The sequence below is a fragment of the Triturus cristatus genome, chromosome 4_1, assembly GCF_964204655.1.
Source record: "Triturus cristatus chromosome 4_1, aTriCri1.1, whole genome shotgun sequence".
In the NCBI taxonomy this organism is placed as follows: Eukaryota; Metazoa; Chordata; class Amphibia; order Caudata; family Salamandridae; genus Triturus; species Triturus cristatus.
In genome coordinates, this window is record NC_140585.1 from 176,115,595 (window position 1) to 176,137,065 (window position 21,471).

Below are 21,471 nucleotides of genomic sequence, written 5' to 3' on the forward strand. Positions count from 1 at the left end.
TCAATAATTGACACAGGACTCAAGAAGAGATCCAGACCAATTTTAGAAATTGATACTTTTTACGTTATTTTTTAGACCAAGGTCTTCACAGTCAGGTATGTATGTTTCTAGTTAAGAATACTTTCAGGTTCAGAAATCAATTTCAGAAGAGTTCAATATTCTTCTGTGGAGGAAAGCGATTATGCAGTGTAACAGACAAGTATGCCACTTACAGTTCCAGTCCAGTCTTCAGGTGTCTCAGACCAATACTGAGTGCAATGCCGGTCGTGGGGGACTGTGGGCAGTCAAAAGGTGAAGGATTCAGTATCGCTACCGAGGCGGCAGATACCGATAATGATAGCTACTGTTGTGGTCCCCGGCAGCAGGCTGCTGTGGATCAGATCGAGGAGTTTCACCATCACAGAACACTCGTGGTCAGGCAGGCAGTGCAAATGGCACCAAAGGGGGCCTACAGGGCCACTTGCAGGAGGGTATGGGCTCTGGAAACAGCTTGGGTTGTTGGGCCGAACGGATCTCTCGAGTTCATGGAGGTCGTCCGGCTGGGATGCTTCCTTCCGGCAGGGCAGAGATGTGTTGACACAAGTGCCAGTCCTCCACTACTGCGGTCTGGGAGTTCTGTGTAGTAGTGAGCCATGTCTATACAAGTGTTGGTCCTCACTTTGGTGGTTCTTATATCTGCAGTCAACAGGGTCTTGAGCCTCTAGTCCAAAGGGAGTGTCTTGGCACTTTGGTGAAGGTTGATAGGTCTCCAGGGTTTCTTGGAGGCCTTGCAGGTTTTCCGGAAGAACAGCAGGCCCAGTGGTTAAAACGGTGGCAAGAGGTAAATGTTTTGCCTGGTTTTTCCTGTAACAGATCAGTTCCAGGTCCTTCAGCCGTCGTCTTCTGCTTCGGTCCCTCGCATCTAAGCTCAAGGTCTGGGGGAGCCACCTAAATACTACATTACGAGTTGTTTTAGGGGAGTGGCAGGTAGGGCCAATGGGCAACTTACCTGGGGTAATTACACCCCCTATCATACCACCTAACCCTGATTAGAGGGGTCTCCTCATCTTCAAGATGGTGGTGACTGAAAGTTGTGCTTAATCTTGCCTCCCCCACCTGAGGGGTGTGGTTGGCAGAAGTGGGCACACCTTTTCTTTTGCATGTTTCCCACCGGTATTCCCTCCCAAAGTGGGGGTATAAACCAGGAGCTGACATTTGGTGCTACTAACAGAGGCTGGGAGGTTGCATTACAAAGGCAGCAGGCCTTTGAAGCTTCCCTCTTTGAGCACTGGCCCATCCTGGGGGGAGGTGAAATGGCACCTCTGCCCAGGATGTGTATTGTTTCTAGTCCCAGAGAGCAGGGGCTCTCCACCCAGGCATCCAGCAACATGACTGGTGGTGGCTGGCTGCCTACAGCCTCTCAGAGACCACACTAGGGTTCATAGGTTTTTTAGAGGGCACTTCTGAGGTACCCTCTGAGTACATGGTACAATAAAGCCCACACTGTCATCAGTATGGCTTTATTTTACGGAGTAGTTTGGTACCAAACACTCCCTTGTTCAGTGAAGCAATCAGAATGCTGCGGAACTTGAGTTGTCGAATTCCCTGCCCATGTACTCTGTATGGCTTCCCTAATACTCACAATATTAGGAAAATAGACCCCAATATTGAAGGGACACATCTGCTCATGAATATATGCCCTCACTTGTAGTATAGTGCATCCTGCCTTAGGGCTGTGGGGCCTGCTGGAGAAGTGACTTACCTATGCCTTCAGGTAGTGTTGGTTCACATGGTACCCAGCACCCAGGGAGGGTACCATGTTGACTTTGTCATTTTCTCCCTCACAGGAGCATGCAAGCTGCAAGGGCAGTGGCATGGTCCCAGTGCGGATGGAGCCAAAAGGACCCTCTTCAGCTCCCAGGTCCAAGCTACCCAGTGTATCATTTACAAGGGACTTAATGGGGGTAGAAAGACCAATTGTGGATTTCTTTTAGGGAATAAACACTGGAACAGGGACCTGATAGGCTGCACTACAATTAAATCGACATCAAAGCCAGGCCCAAAATGGGGGATAACCATAAAAAACAAGTACTAGATGAAACTAGCCTTCCCCTGGAGAGTCCTCATCTTCTAAGTGGAAGAACCTGAAAAGGCCATCTGCATTGGCATGGGCAGACCAAGGTCTGTGTTCCACTATAAAGTACATACCCTGTAGGAACATGTACCACCTTAGCAGTTTGGGATGTTCACCTTTCATCTGTTGTGAGTGCCAAACAGGTATGGCCTCAACGTCTTCAGGGCCCAGATCACAGCAAAGGATTTTCCTTCTATGGCACTCCAATGCTCTCTGAAGCAGCCTTCTGATTATAAAAGCACCAGGTTGGTCATGACCCTCATTATTCGTTTGGGCTAGGACTGCATTTATCCCATGCTCAGAGGCATCTATCTGCACAAAAAACTGCGTAGTATAGTCTAGAGTTTGGAGGACTAGGGCAGAGTACATTGCATCCTTCAGAGTGTCAAAAGCTTTTTGACAGTTCCCTTTCTTTGGCTTTTTTTTAAGGTAAGTTCTGTCAGTGGACTCACTGTGGGCCCATAGTCCTTCACAGACCTCCTATAGTACCTAGTAAAGCCAAGGAATGCCCTGACTTGGGTTTGAGTGGTTGGTGCTACCCAGTCCAGAATTGTCTGGGAGAGGTATCTCAACAAACTTGGCTCAACCCCTTCAGTGCCACGCCCTTTCCCCCTCCTGTGCCGGGCGTTGCACTAGTGGGTGGGGTTCATGATGAGATAGTCTCGTCATGGGCACAGCGCAAACGTGCTCCATGACGAGACTATCTCGTCATGGGCACTGAAGAGGTTAAGCAAAAAGAAGGATTCCGACAATGTTTTAAATGTAAGGCATGCCAACATAAGGAGACTATTTCATCTCTAGAGGCAGTTTTTCATAAAACTGTGAAAATATGAGGATATCTAATGTGCAAAACTAGTTTTGTAGTGTACATTTTAAAATGTCCCTGTTTGAAATTATATGTTGGAAGTACTACACTACCAGCTCATACAAGAATACTGCAGCATAGGAGGGCCATCATCAATAGAGACCCGGTAGCAAGCATTTTGAAGAGGAACATCAGAGTGATTCCACACTAATGACATACAGCTGTATAGCACAAGTGGCAAAGAAGAGAAGTGGTGGAGATAGAGAAAGGGAATTGAGGAAGTTAGAGACATACTTCATCCTGGATTTGGATAGCATTGAACTGAATGGTTTTAACATGGATGAGGAATTGTTTACTTGCCTTCATTAAACTCTGCATCTAAGTTTGCACAGACATCAGTAAGAGCTAAGTAATGAAATATCAGAAAATTCTTTGTTAGAGGACATAAAGAAATGTATAAGCACTAGCACTTTGGTTTATAGCATTTAAGTACACTAGGGTGCCGATTCCGATCCTGTAAAACCCGGGTACGAATGGTCGTATGGAGCGTATTCTCCGTAAGACTCGTACCCGGGAAATCCTCCTTACAAACCAGCAAGTAAGATTCGTACAGAAATACCTTTTGCGTACGATTCGTCCAAAACTACGTGCGGCTAAAAAATACCCACAGTTCTGATCCAGGACATCGCATACGTGACGTCCGGACGGAGTCAGGCAGTGTTTTACGGACCAGCAAGTACGATTCGTGCCTACCTCACTCCGCACGGCTCATTTTTTACGGCAGGCAAAAACTCCTGGGAAATTGAGGACGACGTGAAGAAGGAGCACCTTTACGCGACGGACAGCCATGGACCCCATCCTACGTGTAATCCCGGCCCTCCTAGCCTACGACCTGGTGCACAGAAACCGATGCAGGCGCCGCAGAAGGTCAGAACAACACCCATGGTCAAAGGGGGGGACGAGGGGCATGAAACTTAACCCCTACCCAAATTATACCACATATATCATGTACATACAGTACCTCCAGGGTCTGGTCACTTCGGAGGGCGTGTCCACCAATCCCTGCGTCCCGCCACAATGGAAGTGGACGTGGACGCATCCCGTCACCACAACAATTGTGGTACGGCCCGTACCCACACCCTCAGAGTGTGGGTATGGGCCGTACCCCTACGTCACCACAACAATGGTGGTACGGCCCGTACCCATGCTCTGAGGGCGTGGGTACGGGTCGTACCATGCGTACCCCTATGTCACCCTAACAATGGTGGTACGGCCCATACCCACGCCCTCAGAGCGTGGGTACGGGCCCTACCCCTACGTCACCACAACAATGGTGGTATGGCCCATACCCATGCCCTCAGAGCGTGGGTACGGGCTGTACCCCTACGTCACCACAACAATGGTGGTACGCCACGCGTACCCCTACATCACCCCAACAATGGTGGTACGGCCTGTACCCACGCTCTCAGAGCGTGGGTACGGGCTGTACCCCTACGTCACCACAACAATGGTGGTACGGCCTGTTCCCACGCCCTCAGAGGGTGGGTACAGGCCGTACCCCTATGTCACCAAAACAATGGTGGTACGGCCCGTACCCAAGCCCTCAGAGCGTGGGTATGGGCCGTACCCCTACGTCACCACAACAATGGTGGTATGGCCCATACCCACGCCCCAGAGCGTGGGTACGGGCCGTACCACCATTGTTGGGGTGACGTAGGGGTACGTGTGGTACAACCCGTACCCACGCTCTGAGGGCGTGGGTACGGGCCATACCACCATTGTTGGGGTGATGTAGGGGTACACGTGGTGTACCACCATTGTTGTGGTGATGTAGGGGTACGGCCCGTACCCACGCTCTGAGGGCGTGGGTACGGTCTGTACCACCATTGTTGGGGTGATGTAGGGGTACGGACCGTACCCACGCCCTGAGAGCGTGGGTACGGACCGCATCACGCGTACCCCTAAGGCACCAGTACATTAGTGATACAAGTCGTACACACGCCACGAATGTTGTCATAGGGCCTGGTGCAGCATCTAACCAGTATATTGGGGGGTGTATGCCCAGGAGAGCAGTGTACTGCACCAAGGTTGCAGACGGGTGGGTGGGTGTCTGCCTAGGATTCACATCAGTGGACAGAGACATGTGAGGGGTGGGTGCCTATCACTCCCAGCAGTGGACATAAACATGTGAGTGGTGGGTGCCTATCACTCCCAGCAGTAGACAGAGACATGGGGGTGGGTGCAGAGGACTCCCAGCAGTGGACAGAGACATGGGCGTGGGTGCCCATCACTCCCAGCTGTGGACAGAGACATGTGAGGGGTGGGTGCCTATCACTCCCAGCAGTGGACAGAGACATGGGGGTGGGTGCAGAGGACTCCCAGCAGTGGACAGAGATATGTGAGGGGTGGGTGCCTATCACTCCCAGCAGTGGACAGAGACATGAGGGGTGGGTGCAGAGTACTCCCAGCAGTGAGCAGACATATGAGGGGTGGGTGCATATCACTCCCAGCAGTGCCCAGACATATGAGGGGTGGGTGCATATCTCTCCCAGCAGTGCCCAGACATAAGAGGGGTGGGTGCATATCACTCCCAGCAGTGCCCAGACATATGAGGGGTGGGTGCCTATCATTCCCAGCAGTGGACAGAGACATGGGGGTGGGTGCAGAGGACTCCCAGCAGTGCCCAGACATATGAGGGGTGGGTGCATATCACTCCCAGCAGTGCCCAGACATATGAGGGGTGGATGCATATCACTCCCAGCAGTGCCCAGACATATGAGGGGTGGGTGCAGAGGACTCCCAGCAGTGCCCAGACATATGAGGGGTGGGAGCAGAGTACTCCCAGCAGTGCCCAGACATATGAGGGGTGGGTGCAGAGTACTCCCAGCAGTGCCCAGACATATGAGGGGTGGGTGCATATCACTCCCAGCAGTGCCCAGACATATGAGGGGTGGGTGCATATCACTCCAAGAGACATGGGGGTGGGTGCAGAGGACTCCCCGCAGTGGACAGAAACATGTGAGGGGTGGGTGCCTATCACTCCCAGCAGTGGACAGAGACATGTGAGGGTTGGGTGCCTATCACTCCCAGCAGTGGACAGAGACATGAGGGGTGGGTGCAGAGTACTCCCAGCAGTGCCCAGACATATGAGGGGTGGGTGCATATCACTCTCAGCAGTGCCCAGACATATGAGGGTGGGTGCCTATCACTCCCAGCAGTGGACAGAGACATGGGGGTGGGTGCAGAGGACTCCCAGCAGTGGACAGAGACATGTGAGGGGTGGGTATCTATCACTCCCAGCAGTGGACAGAGACATAGGGGTGGGTGCAGAGGACTCCCAGCAGTGCCCAGACATATGAGGGGTGGGTGCATATCTCTCCCAGCAGTGGACAGAGACATAGGGGTGGGTGCAGAGGACTCCCAGCAGTGGACAGAGACATGTGAGGGGTGGGTGCCTATCACTCCCAGCAGTGGACAGAGACATGAGGGGTGGGTGCAGAGTACTCCCAGCAGTGCCCAGACATATGAGGGGTGGGTGCATATCACTCCCAGCAGTGCCCAGACATATGAGGGGTGGGTGCATATCACTCCCAGCAGCGCCCAGACATATGAGGGGTGGGTGCCTATCACTCCCAGCAGTGGACAGAGACATGGGGGTGGGTGCAGAGGACTCCCAGCAGTGGACAGAGACATGTGAGGGGGGGGTGCATATCTCTCCCAACAGTGCCCAGACATATGAGGGGTGGGTGCATATCACTCCTAGCAGTGGACAGAGACATGGGGGTGGGTGCAGAGGACTCCCAGCAGTGGACAGACACATGTGAGGGGTGGGTGCCTATCACTCCCAGCAGTGGACAGAGACATGAGGGGTGGGTGCAGAGTACTCCCAGCAGTGCCCAGACATATGAGGGGTGGGTGCATATCACTCCCAGCAGTGCCCAGACATATGAGTGGTGGGTGCATATCACTCCCAGCAGTGCCCAGACACATGAGGGGTGGGTGCATATCACTCCCAGCAGTACCCAGACATATGATGGGTGGGTGCCTATCACTCCCAGCAGTGGGCAGAGACATGGGGGTGGGTGCAGAGGACTCCCAGCAGTGGACAGCGACATGTGAGGGGTGGGTGCCTATCACTCCCAGCAGTGGACAGACATGGGGGTGGGTGCAGAGGACTCCCAGCAGTGCCCAGACATATGAGGGGTGGGTGCATATCACTCCCAGCAGTGCCCAGACAAAAGAGGGGTGGGTGCATATCACTCCCAGAAGTGCCCAGACATATGAGGGGTGGGTGCATATCACTCTCAGCAGTGCCCAGACATATGAGGGGTGGGTGCAGAGGACTCCCAGCAGTGCCCAGACATATGAGGGGTGGGTGCATATCACTCCCAGCAGTGCCCAGACATATGAGGGGTGGGTGCAGAGGACTCCCAGCAGTGCCCAGACATATGAGGGGTGGGTGCAGAGGACTCCCAGCAGTGCCCAGACATATGAGGGGTGGGTGCATATCACTCCCAGCAGTGCCCAGACATATGAGGGGTGGGTGCAAATCACTCCCAGCAGTGCCTAGACATATGAGGGGTGGGTGCCTATCAATCCCAGCAGTGGACAGAGACATGGGGGTGTGTACATCATCCTCAGATGACCACAACTCCATGGGTGTATGAACTTATCCCCAATGTGTGACTATGTTGAGAGTGCCATAACAACACATCACTGACAGCAGTGTCCCACTCCCATGAGGATGGATGTCCTTCCCCCACTGCATGACACACCACATGTGTGTGTGATGACAAATGACACATGCATACCCACCCCTGGCGGATGCAGCACAATACACACACTGAGATTATGCCACAAGACTGTATAGTCATGTTAAAGCCTACTAAACTAAGAGAGCCAAAGGGAACACACACTGTCACGCACATTCCAGGACTGATAGGAATGTACAGGTGCTGGGACAGCCACCAGGTTGTTGTCTCCCATGGAAGGAATCGGGTGGAGTTCCCACAGATACAATGCCCACAATTGTGAGTCAGGTGCCCAAATACCCTGCAGAACAAGCAACATATGTGTGCTAGGCTTGGAGTACACACATGCATAGTGCGTAAAACAGACAATTTCTACATGAAGGCATGGCAACATACTCTATACACAAGTACAGTGACTACCAAGGATGGCACAGACGATGCAGGCAGAGACATTGCTCAGCAGGCATGGCCTTAGTTGAAGGGATCCGTCACCCACCAAGGAAATTTAGACACAGGTCAGCACAACAATTGTGCAACTCCCTGCAGGGAAGATGTCAGGTGCCACAGAGGAAGGAACACTCCTTGGGACAATGTCTCCAAACACAAAGAGCATACACGACCAAAGAATCTTTGCAGAGACCTTGTGATGGCACGCAGATACCAGGGTCCACCCCATGAGCAGCAGACTACAACATTTCCCAGACACCTAACACATTATCACCACCCCAAGTCATGGAGCATCAGCACCAACATCAATACCAGAAAAGCAATAGTGTTCAAAGGAAAAACAAAATGCTTTATTCAGCATTAAATTAAAACGTATAAAAGGACACTATTTACAAAGGCCATAGGCCAGTCCAGATGCGAAGTCCTGGGGGGGACACATGTCCACGCGTCTCCCCTAGCTTGCCTGCACATAAGACACTTCATGTTCATCGACTGGGGGGGGCATCATGTGGGGAAGTACCAGGCACCGCACGGACAGGAGGGGGAAGGGTAGTTGTTGTGGGTGCAGGGACGGACGACTCCACCACAGGGGGTGGGGCAGCGCCAAAGGTGGTGGTTAGCAGGGAGCTGCACACTTCCTCAAGCTCGTCCAGCGTCTCCCCTGCACCCGAAGAAACCACAGGCCCCATGGAGGGGGGGGTCGGAGGGATGGGTTGCTGCGCTACTGGGGGAGGTGGTGGACAGGGGGGGCAATCAACTCCCCTACCCGTGGAGTGCCTTGCCCGTGTGCGGGCTGGTGAACCAGTAGGGCTGAGGCCCAGCACAGCCAAGTAGGTCTCCTTCTCAGATTGTGGGGCAGGGAAGCCGAGGGGAGTGACATTGGAGGGACTGGGGAGTGAGGAATGTGGACTCCGGCTGTGGCTGCGTGTCTGCCTGTGTGCCCCAGACCCAGTGGGTGCGCCTTCTTGCCCCTGAGTGTGCGTGACAGGAGGTGTGCGCTTGCCCTTCCGTGTTGGTGTGCTGCCTGTGTCTGGTGGGGTGCGTGCCTGGGAATGTCCGGGTGTGCTTGGGACAGGCATGGGAGTGGGAAGTGTGGATGGTGCAGTGGTAGGGGGGGACGAAGCACTGCAGGAGACTCACTGCTGCCGTCAGTGACGAGTCCATGGACCTCAGCAACATCCGTTGGTCAGACATCGCTGATGAAATGCCCTCCATGTACGACACCATCTGTGTCAGCAGTCTGGTGTTGCCATGGAGGACACTCAGCAGTGATGTCTGGCCAACCTGCAACTGCCGCTGAATGTCCACAGACTCAGCAGTGAGGGCAGCAGGGGAGACAGGGGCAGGGGGTGCGGTGCCTGGCACGAAGGAGGCATGTTGTTGCCCTACACAGACAGAAGGGACCGGAGCAACTGGGAGGGCGGTGGTGGGAATGGAGGGGGCGGTGACAGATGTAGTGCTGCTGCCATCTGTTGGAGCAGCCTCTGCCCCCTGTGGGAGTTCAGCCTCGGACCCGTCAGCATCGTAGTCGGTGTTGGTACTAGACAGGTCCTCCGCCTGACTCCCCTCGCCCTCCGTGCCACTTGCTGCGCCAGACTCGCCAGCACTGGTGGCATCGGTGCTGGATCCCTCCTCCACGTCCGTGCAGGTGTCTCCCTCGGTGTCCCCCGATGATGCTGTGGGCAAGGTGAAGAGACAGAAAATAATCAGACACCTGTATTCATATGACACATGAGTCCAAACAAAATAGGTCACAGTGCATATCAGGAAATGCATCATGAGTAACATCTAGAATACTCCGCACATATGTAAGCCCTGCACTCCCCAGTTGGTTGACCCATCATGCCACTTAGAAACAATGAAAATTAGGACACAACAGCAAATAATGCGATATCCAATTAGACAGAGGATATGGTGTCTGGGAATTGTTGAGCACAGCAAGACTATGAATGCATGCCACCTCTTGTTCACTGTGAAAGAAACAGTATTGGTGCACCCAAGGGCAAATAACAGACGCCAATGCTGAAGGTGTCCCCACACTCAGAGACCTGTGAGTAATTTGGAAAGCCAAAAGAAATACATTGTGAACTCTTGGGGATCACAACACTTTCCACAATCGATGTGTTTGGAATGTGTGAATGTGCCACTTTTGATCAGAACACACATGTGCCTGTATAACAGAAGTCACACAAGGAGGTGCACACAAAACTATATTTACACAGTCATTGTATGAGCTGGCAGCCTAAATCAAATAAGCCACTGTAAAGAAGAAATGGGGCATCAGTAAGTACATATACATGGCACCACGGTGGTCTGGATGACTTGACACTCATAAGTTGGTATCGCCAACAACCAAGGACTTACCCAAATGCAACCACACTGTGGGAGCATGTATATGTATAATCTCTAAACATATATTTTTCCTAACTGTGCCTTTGTTTTAAATGTGCCAGCGTGTCCCAGAAAAGTGTAAAGGTGGTGTCTTGTGCACTTCCTTGGGAGACATCTGTCATGCAGGAGCATTATTGTCATTAACCACAAAACATCAAAGTAATGCATTTCAACTATTGAGACATGTTGACAAGTGTAGCGAGTGCCAACATACAAGACTTCTTGACTAACAACTTGAATCATGCCACCTGTCACATGGCCATCCGTACCATCATGACACTTTTGGCAACACATCTGACCCACTACCTGTCATGTGGAGTGGCACACATGTCCAAACACAGGACAATGCATTAGCTAATGGCCCTGCAATTGTGTCGGAATAAGGAGCACCTGCACTGAGGAGACACCCTCATGGGAACCAAGATTGTCCACACAGATGTCAGCACACACAGACCAAACTACGTAGCATCTGGACCACACACCGTTGCCAAAAATGGATGAGCAGGAACCATGTCTTTTAACTTTAGACACATGCTGCAAAGCACAAACATTAAACCCTGCACAACATGATTGGGTCACTGCATGTTGAGTGTCTGTCCAGACAATTATCACACACAGGTCTGACCTGGCAAGGAGACATACGTTTTGGACATGTAGGCCTTGCCTGCACAAACCCCCCCTACCTGAGACAATGTGATTGAGACAGAGCAAGTACTTACACCTCTTAATCTGGGTTTACTAAAATGTGCATCAAGAACTCCTAAATGTACTAAACATCACCTCGTGAGGCTGACCACACATGTTAGTGACAAACAACCATCATCAGATAGTTGTACATAGACACACAGGCACTGGCCAGTGTGAGTATGCACAAGCCAAATGGGGTCACCCTGTACAGTGGACACATGTAGCACACTTTATGTAAATACAAATGAGACCAGGGAACAATGTCACAGAGGCCAACCTATGCTGAACACACCGAGAATGGCCACAGTGTTGGATGACACACATGATTCCTAGGAAAAGGTGTCTCAGGGGACTGTAGTGGGCACACTGCTCCATGGTCCTGGAATGATCTGACTGTAACTGGAGCAACCGTCACGGCACTATGCATATCTCCCACTCATGCACATCATGTCTGAGGCCACAACATCAGTCATGCATGCTGCAAGTCTGTTCATTTTAAACCTCAAACTCCTATGTTGAGACTCAGCATCAGTGCCAACAATTATGGACCCCCAAATTACTGAACAGGACAGGGCACAGGCAAGGTACCAACACATGTCACAGACCACCCCCACACATGATGCAGCAAGCATTGTGCACTTGGATTAACTGGCAGCCTAGATGACCATGTGCAAGAGTGATTACACACAGACCAGGGAACACATGTCAAGGAGGGGAAGGGAGGAAGAACAGCCCCGGTTGACTTGGGGCAGCAGGATATGCACTGCACATATAAACCCTGGAAGTGTATCCATGCAACTGAGCACTTCCTAAAGCTGGTGACACACAGCAAGCAAACATGTACCTACCCCCTCCTTGCTGCTGTCCCTCCTGTAACCGCCTATCCATGTCAGGGAAGACCACCACCAGGACACGCTTCATCTGGTGGGTCAGTCGTCGACGTCCGCCGTGGGGGCATGGAGGTGAGTCCCCCAGCAAGACCCGGGCGATCCTCCTGGTCGAGCACCGGATGTCCTGCCAGCGTTTCCTCACTTGGGGTAGGCGCCGACAGCGACCCTCCACCGACATCACAGCCCTGACGGCCCGCTTCCAAATTCTCCCCTTCTCGTAGGCGGTTACCTGTGAGGATGACAAAGTGAGACAACATCACTACACCTGCTCCATGTCACAGAGACACACATTTGAACATCTTAGCTTTTTTGAACAGGGCATAGTATGCTGCCAACTAATAGCACTTTTGTCATAGGGACATTAGCCTCTGGGGAAGCCCCAATGCACTACATGGCATTGAAAGTACACAGGTGGCATGAGGGGTGCGACACACTCCTTGATCATGGCTCACACTATGCATCACAAGCAACACAAGGCTGATGGACAGCACCTCAAAGCAGTCACATGCCCCAGGCCACTGACGCAACCTCAGCAGAGTACACAGACACACACAGGCACAGATCAATCACCTGCCATTGGCAACAGCGGATACAAACCTCACTCTGCACATGTGCCACTTGCCTGGGGGGTGTCACAGGTGTGGGGCTAGCTCAGCACGTCAGACACACAGCACGGCTTCCTTCTCACATCAGAAGGGTAGAGCATTTGCCTCCTCCATGCAGGTGTGGTGCAACACTCCACATAGACACTCACCCACATGACAAGGAACATTCACACTCATCAATGTCCAGGGGGCGTACACATCATTTGGACACTCTCACCACAGCTCCACTCAACTCACACACATCTGTGGGTACAGTCACCTGTCACACCGGGGGGACCACTGAATCACATCAGGACTATAGAACAAAAATGCCCAAGAGGATTAGCCAGGCTGAATGTGCCATGCACCATGCAGTGATTGTTACAGTAAGCACAATGCAAGTGAGGAGTGTAGACATGAACTACATCATGCTCTGCATGAGAGACATAAGGCATTCCCCCCTGGGACCCACTCTAAACAACATTGCATGTCTGTCACAGCTGGACACAATGCCAGAAGTGACAGCCACAAAAAAGGTGCACAGTCAAAGCTAGTGGAGTCAGCACTCACCTGCTCCCCTGGTCTCGCATACAGTCTGGGGTACTGTGGGAGGATGACATCCAGCAACGCCTCATTCTCCTCCTGGGTAAATGGCTGGGCCCTCTCCACAGACCTGGACATGGTGACAGAGAAAGCAATGACAGCAGCAGTGGTGTCCAATGACGTGTTGTGCAGGCAAGTGCCCTCTCATGGGTTCTGGCTGCCTAATATCTGCCTTGCTGGGCTGTTTCATTTACAGGAGTACTGAGTGATTGGTCAGACTCATTTGCATCCTACATTTCCTCCAATCCCTTTAAACATACACCATTGAGTGCCTTTGCATGGTTCAAAATGTTAGCATCATGTCAAGTCAACAACCACTTTGCAACATTGTATATTGTCTCCAACCGACTTTTGCTGGCCACCTGATGGAAAAAATTGAACTGGAAACTCGGTCTCCATGACAACCAGCATGCATTTAGGCCATAATACTTGTCCCTCATGTGCCCCAATGTAATTTTACAATCCACACACAGGTACGGTGCGTTTCACATGTACCCCTACAGCACCAGTTGCACAGTGCGTTTGACACGTACGTGTACACACTGGTCGTACACGTACATGACCAGTGTGTACACGTATGTGTACGACCAGTGTGTACACGTACCACCAGTGTGTATACGTACGTGTACTACGGTAGTACACGTACATGTACACACTGGTGGTACACATACGTGTACACACTGGTCGTACAAGTATGTGTACGACCAGTGTGTACACGTACGTGTACCACCAGTGTGTACACATACGTGTACTACCGTAGTACACGTACGTGTACACACTGGTCATACACGTACGTGTACAGACAGGTCGTACACATACGTGTACTACGGTGGTACATGTACGTGTACACACTGGTGGTACACTTATGTGTACACACTGGTGGTACACGTACGTGTACCACCAGTGTGTACATGTACGTGTACGACCAGTGTGTACACGTACGTGTACTACCATAGTACACATACGTGTACACACTGGTGGTACACGTACGTGTACACACTGGTCGTACACGTATGTGTACGACCAGTGTGTACACGTACGTGTACCACCAGTGTGTACAAGTACGTGTACTACCGTAGTACACATACGTGTACACACTGGTGGTACACGTACATGTACGACCAGTGTGTACATGTACGTGTACCACCAGTGTGTACACGTACGTGTACGACCAGTGTGTACACGTACGTGTACTACCATAGTACATGCTGATTTACCTTTTCTGTGCACGTTTTCCAGGGTCAGCACACAATGCCTACATTAGGAGGCGTAGCAGGGTGCCAGAAATGATGCTGCAGCTGCACAACAAACGAGCATGTCTTGTTGGTGGGTATACTCTGTTTGTCCTGTATTTAGCGGTATCTTTGTATCTTACGGCATCTCCTGACCCACTTCTTTACATGATGTTTCCATGTAGGGGACTCTGGCTATCCCAACATGCCATGGCTGATGACGCCTCTCTGCAACCCCAGAACAGCTGCAGATCACCGTTACAACAACACCCATGGGCAGACCAGACCAGGCGAGTGTGAGAGGACGTTTGGCCTCCTGAAGAGCCGATTCCGGTGCCTTCGCAAGACAGTCGGATCCCTCCCATATGCACCAGTGAAGGTCTGCAAAATCTTCATCGTGTGCTGCATGCTGCACAACATGGCAGTGGAGAAAGCTGTGCCACTCATCCTGGATCCGGATGAGCAGGAACATCCACCCGTGGAGGATGAAGGGCTTGGTCACGAGGCAAGTGAGGAAGAGGAGGAGGAGGAGGAGGACATCCGGAGTCAGCTCATACATAACTTCTTCTCATAATGGTGAGTCCCTGGGTCTGAGTGTTCACGCTTTGAGCCTTGTGTGGCATGTGTTGCAATGTGTGTGTCCAGCTGACTGTATGCTAAGTGACTTAGAGTTGTGTTCTGATGTGTCACTCGAGTGATGATGTCATTCCACACATTGTAGCTGAGACAGTAAATTTAAAACTAGCATGGTGACAACCTTATTCCTGTAGAGTAAATGACCATGCATGCAGTTGACTATCTTTTTGGTGACTTCTTGTGTGTCTGTCATCTCAGGTAGTTGCGCATGCTGTCTGCTCGTGGCATCGTTGGGCTCCTGCTATTCCTCATGAGTATTGCAACATGTGCACGGACATGGTGAAAAGTCTCCTTTGAGTAGGATTGCAGCAAGGCATTTTGGGTGTGGTAGTTGTTTGGAATGTGTGGGCACTGCTCCTGTGCATGTTTTGTTACTATGCATACATGTCGACTCACCATGGGGCACATGACATGTAGCATGACTCCCATGAATTGATAGTCACCCTACGTGACAGTCATCTGTAATGGGATTGCGGATTGTGAGGAAGGCATCAATGTGTGTAAAACGTCCCTCTGAAACATACGGGAGGCTACGGGTGGACATAGTGTGGGACATCCCCATAAGAGGCTCAATGGGGAGTTGCAGCCTCTCCGTGTGCAGCAGGGGTTGTTTGGCTCACCCCCTTCACTTGTGTGCCAGTTCAATGGATTTACAGCATCTGTGGTGTGAAGGGGGTGATCAGTGTAGGTCCCACATGTTCAGCCAAATGACCTGTGAGTCTGTTCATATTGATGCATTTCCCTAGGTGTGAGCCTGAGTAATAAAGGTGTTCCTCACCCTCCAAGGTGCCTCATCTCTGTCAATGCAGGTCTCTTGCCACTGTGCATGCGGCATCTCCGGCATAGTTGTCAAAGATTGTGCATATGAGTCTATGTGTAGATAAGCAACATGCATGCTGTTTTTCATGGATTAGAATCTCTATTGTGCATGAAGTCCATGGTTGTGTATGTATTTGGGCATGTTGGTCCCCACAACAGGCCCTCAACACCTGCTGAGGGTGTGTTTCCTGTGCGCAGCTCGGCCTTCAGTTTCCTGATCCGGTGTCAGTCATCTTTGGTGATTGTGCATCCATTGTCTCTGGGTGTGCCATGGAAAACCAGACACTCCTTCCTTTACATACGCCTGTTGCAGTTGTCCTTTCTGACATCCTTGTCTTTGTGTGCAACTTGTGGCATATTTGCCAGGACATGCCGCCTGCTGCTGCAGCCCCTGCAGCAAGGGCACACAGAGCTTCCGGATTTGGCAACACACACGCCTCAAAGATGCTCCTCCCTTCCTCCCTCCACCCATTCATTCGGCTGTCATCAGCTTGTCTGTGCCACTGTTGCGGCCACGTGGTGCCACAGGCTGGACCGTCTGCACATGCAACGTGCACATTGCACGACCCTCATGCCCTTGCATGACCCACATCACACTACAGTCTGATGTTGCAGCCACCCTCCATGCAATGTCCATCCGCATATCTACCGCCTGCTCTCAGGCATACACTAAGCGCACACACAACACCTTTGCATCATGAGTGTGCATCTCCGACTGCCTACACAGCGCTGCCACGCCTTCCAGGCCCTGTCACACCAACCAGGTCATGTCCCTCCTACTCCCCACCGGCTCTGTACCCCAGCAAGGCCGTGGGAGTGGGACTCAAGGCTTCTGCGTGAAGTATGGTGTCGTCGTCTGGCACATGGCACAGGTATCATCTCTCAGCGTGTCAATCTACAATGTGTCCAGGACCCCCCTCACCACCATCACATGCACACAGCACATCATCATCAGCTCGTATGCCATTGACAGCCAGGTGCTCCTCACCCGCACCAAAGACGCCGACATTGCCAGTTCCAATATTCAAGAATGCATGAGATCCATTGATGAATGGCTGAACATCAGCCACCTGAGGCTCGACTTGTACAGGACTGAGGTAATCATCTGCGGATTGTCCCCTTACAGCTGGGTCAACTGCTTGTGTCCCGCCCACAAGAGCCCTGCACAATCACCCAGTGGGCACGCACACAAGATGGTGTGCATCATGTATTGCACGCTCACATTTGCCATGGTAATCACCAGCATCTGTACCTCAGGCTGCAACACCCTCTGCATTATGCACATGATCCACAGATAGATCCACTCCAAGGAAAGACAGACCATCCCCCAGGTCCACGACAACATCCGTGTCAAATACTGCCCTGCCCTCTACGGAGCAAGTACATCCAAACTCCCGGGAAACTAGTACACATCCAGGGTGCATCTGCACACCTCAGGTTCAACATCCCGCGCCCCAGCCACATCACCGTCCAGCAGAGATAGCTGCAATGGATCACTGTGTGCTGCAGGATGACCTTCAGACTCCCCACCCACACTCAGAAGGCAGGCCACAACCCCGACCCAAAACCAACCTTGTACCACTGTCATCCGAGACCCCGTTGGGCCATCTCCCTGTGCATCCAACCTTGCCCTGACCACCATTCTTCACATCCACCGTACTCCAGCATGCAGGACATAGTTCTCCAACCTGGCAAAACATTCCTGGGACTCCCTCCCCGGGAACCTCCACATGAGCCATGACCTCTACGCCTTAATGATACTCTTCCAAATAGGTCTGTCCGCACAGTATTGCAAGCCCCCCCTCAGCTTGAGGCCATCACAGGTGAGTATTGTGCTCCATGTCTGCATTGAATGATACATTGTGACCCATGTGTGTCCTGTACCAGACTCAGATCCAAGGGTATGAATGGGTGGAGTTAGTTCAACACTCAGGCATAGTTTGACATTTACACACATATATGTTGTGGACTAATGCAAAATGACTGCAACATCTCATAATAACAAATAAATCTTTTTATTTGCGGTGGGGTACGTGTTTTGGTAGATAAAATAAGGTGCTCTACCGGGTGCATAGAATCCAAAGTTCACAGGGGGAGATGGTATCCTTGGCATTTGAAGTCATCAGAGTCCAGACCACAGTGTTGGTCATCATTGGTCAGACTGTGACCAGCAAGTCCATGTGGCAGAGAATGTCATTGGATGTGGTGCTGCTGTTGCGCCAGAGGGTCAGGTGCCAGGCCAGGTGACCTGGGAGATGTGGATGGTCCGCTGCCTCTCACGGTCTTTTCCGTGGATGACGCACCTTCCTCCGGGGACCCTCAGATGCAGGCCTTGACGATGTTTGGGACGCTCCGTCGGACGAATCCTCCTCCTCCCTCCCTGTGGCAGGTGCTGGTCTGTGCCTGGTGTCACAGGGAGGGTTGCCCATGTTGTCGGCAATCCGACGGAGTGAATGGCTCATGTCCCTTTGCACCGCCAGGAGCTCAGCCAGTCTTGCCTCCATCCATCCTTGGTGTTGTTGTTGACTGGCATGTTGCTTGGCCTGCAGGTTCTTCATCTCCTCGAGGGTCCCCTTCATCTCTGTGAGGCTCCCCACTACCTGGCTGATGCCCCTGGTGTCACGCCGGTATGTGTCCAGGATATGGCGTATGTGTGACATACAGGTTCCCTCAGCTGGCTGGTCAGGTTCGCGCCTCCGCCTGCCTCCACTCCCACCACCCCTGCCCACACGAGCCTGGCCTGTGGGCACATCGGGTCTACGGGACCCCTGAGGGATGGCATTTGCGGGGTTGCCTGCCTCCTCCTGGGTGCCCGGAGAACCTTGTCCCTCCTGGTCAGACTGGCTCTGTTGTTCAGTGCGAGCAGGGCTCCTGGGTGTCTCCTGGGATGTGGCAGGAATGGGGGTGGTGGTTGGCACAGATGTACCTGAAGCAGGTGCTGCAGGGGCTTGGGCACCAGAGGGTCCAGGGTGGTCGGGGTCATCCACGGAGTGGTGAGAGTCATCGCTGCCGGTGGGATCATCTTCATGCTGAGCCTGTGACTGTGATTGTTCCCCCCCATTGTTGGGGGAAGATCCGTGACGTTGCCCTGTGTGTGAGAGAGAGACAATGTCAATGCTGTTTTATGTGACATCCATGTTTCATACATATTCAAGTTGGCACAGTTCCTCAGGTAGTTGGATGTGCCTAGCATTCCTCTCAATGTCCACTTGTGGATGGGTATGTTGCGGGGGACAGATTGATATGTTCTCCTGAGTGTTTCACCTGTAGAATTGTGGATAGGATGCTTATTTGGCTATGGATTGATCTTGTTGTGTCACATGTCCATTGTGAGAGTGGATGAATCCGTTGCCTGTCCTAGGGGTGTGTGCTTGTGTAAGGGGGGGGATTTGTGACCGAGTATGCTGTTGTATGTAGTGTGATTTGTCATTGGGTCTCCCAGGTGATGTGTCTGTCCCCTCATGGTGCATGCTGGCATGACAGTGAGTGTGAGTTCCTGTGCTAGATATCTGAGCTTGTGAAGTTGGTGTTTGAGTGTACAGTGGTCACAGGAGGGCCTTGTGCTGCATACAGCAGGGCCAAGTGTCAGCTACCTTGTCAGTACTTTGCCAGTCCCCGTGCCTTGGGCATGCTGCATGGGTATGTACCTAGGCCATATGGGCTGAGGGCATTGGTGTCTGCTTCTGAGTCACAATGTGTTTTGTGAGGCCCACCCTCCCAGCATCCCGGACATCCAGTCTTGGGTTTGTGGTTTGTGTAGCCTGGGACATGGCATGGCCTTGCTTTGTGAATGGGGCATGGACATGTTCGTGGCATGAGCGTGCTTTTTGAGTGTGGTTGTGTCCGGTGAGGGCTTGGGGGTAGTTGCGTGCATTTGGTGTATTTGGGGTGTGGATGCCATTGACCCCATGTTACGTAAGTAGTTTGTGTACTCACCAGGCTCTGCGACTCCTTCGACTCCGTGTACTCCCACCGGCGGAAGCAGGGCCATCACCTTCTCCTCCCAGGGATGGTAATGTACGGGTCTGCGGGGCAGCCCACCTCCAGTGATGTTGCTCTGGGCGTATTCCTCGTTCATTTTCCGTTTGACTGACCTGCGCAGATCGTACCACCTGCCTTGGCATTCATGCCTGGTCCTTCGGATGGTCGCAACAGCATTCACCTTATCGACGATCCTTTGCCACAGGCTAGTTTTTTGGGCTATGCTGGTCTGTCTGACCAATGTTTCAAACAGCTGTGGCTCGACTCTGATGACTTCGTTGACAAGGAGGTCCAGCTCCACCCTTGTGAACTTTGGATTCTTGTCTGTGGGCATGGTGTGGGGTATGGGTGTGGATGGTTGTGTGTGTGTGTGAATGTGTCGGTGTGTGTGTGAATGTGAAGAGGGGGTGTTTGTGAAGGAGGTTGTGTGAAGGTGTGTAAGTTAAGGTGTAGTTAAGGTGTAAGTAAGGTGCAGTTGTTTGTCTGTGGGGTCTGGCAGCAGTGGGTCTGTTGCAAAGGCTCATGGGTTGTGTGTGTGGGCCCTTTTTATTGGTCTATTTGTGGGTGTGGCTGGGTTTGAATTTTTGGTGGATGTAAGTAAATCTTTATTCGGTTATAAAAACAATAATAACCATTAAAGTACATAAAAACATATCACACACAATCTTCAGATTATAAAAAAATACTTAAGTTTTTTTTAAAAGATGTTAATTCAGTCAAGATTTACTCTATGTTTAAAAATGCACTTTAAAAACGTACTAACACTTTTCGTAATCAGTGTATTGTTCAAAGATTGCAAAAGCAACATAGCTGGGCGGCACCTTCTAAGACCAAGGGTTCTCAACAATGGGGTTAACCATAATTTGCGGTGTGTGGAATAGAATTTACAGAACAATACCGTATGCATTGTTGATTGTTCCGACAGCTCGTCACAGGGACACACCATTAGACCCTCTTTCCAATTGTGATTTTTGGGGAAGGCTACAAGTCTATGGAAAACATTCAATCTAAATCGTGTCAACAGAAAGCGCTCAAATTGTGACTCGACGTAGGTCAAATAGGGTTCCATTTCCAGTGTGGTCCTAACTATCAGGGAGTGTTGGACGGATTTTTTATTTATCTCCTTGCTCGACCGCAGTTCTTCCATATGGCTGAGGGCCCTTATTTTTAGATCTTTCTTTGAAATTTCAGCAATTTGTTCGGGGTTAATATAATATTTATTAAGCCCCAAATCTATAAGGAAGTTTTTTACATAGAGCAGCCACTCGATTTTTCCCACATATTCCAAAGACATACAGTCCGCCACTATCTCTTTTGTAAATAAGTTTTCTTTTGACGTCCAAATACGGCGCCATAACAAAAGAGGTTGGATTTTAGCCAAATCTTCAATATGGGGAAGACCAAGTTCTGCATGACAGGCAAAGGTAGATGCTCGCTTAGGGGCCATCAGGAGGAATCTCATAAATGCATTTTCTGCTACCTGCAGGGCACTGATATTTTTATGTCCCCACAGGCCCGCCCCGTAGAGTGCG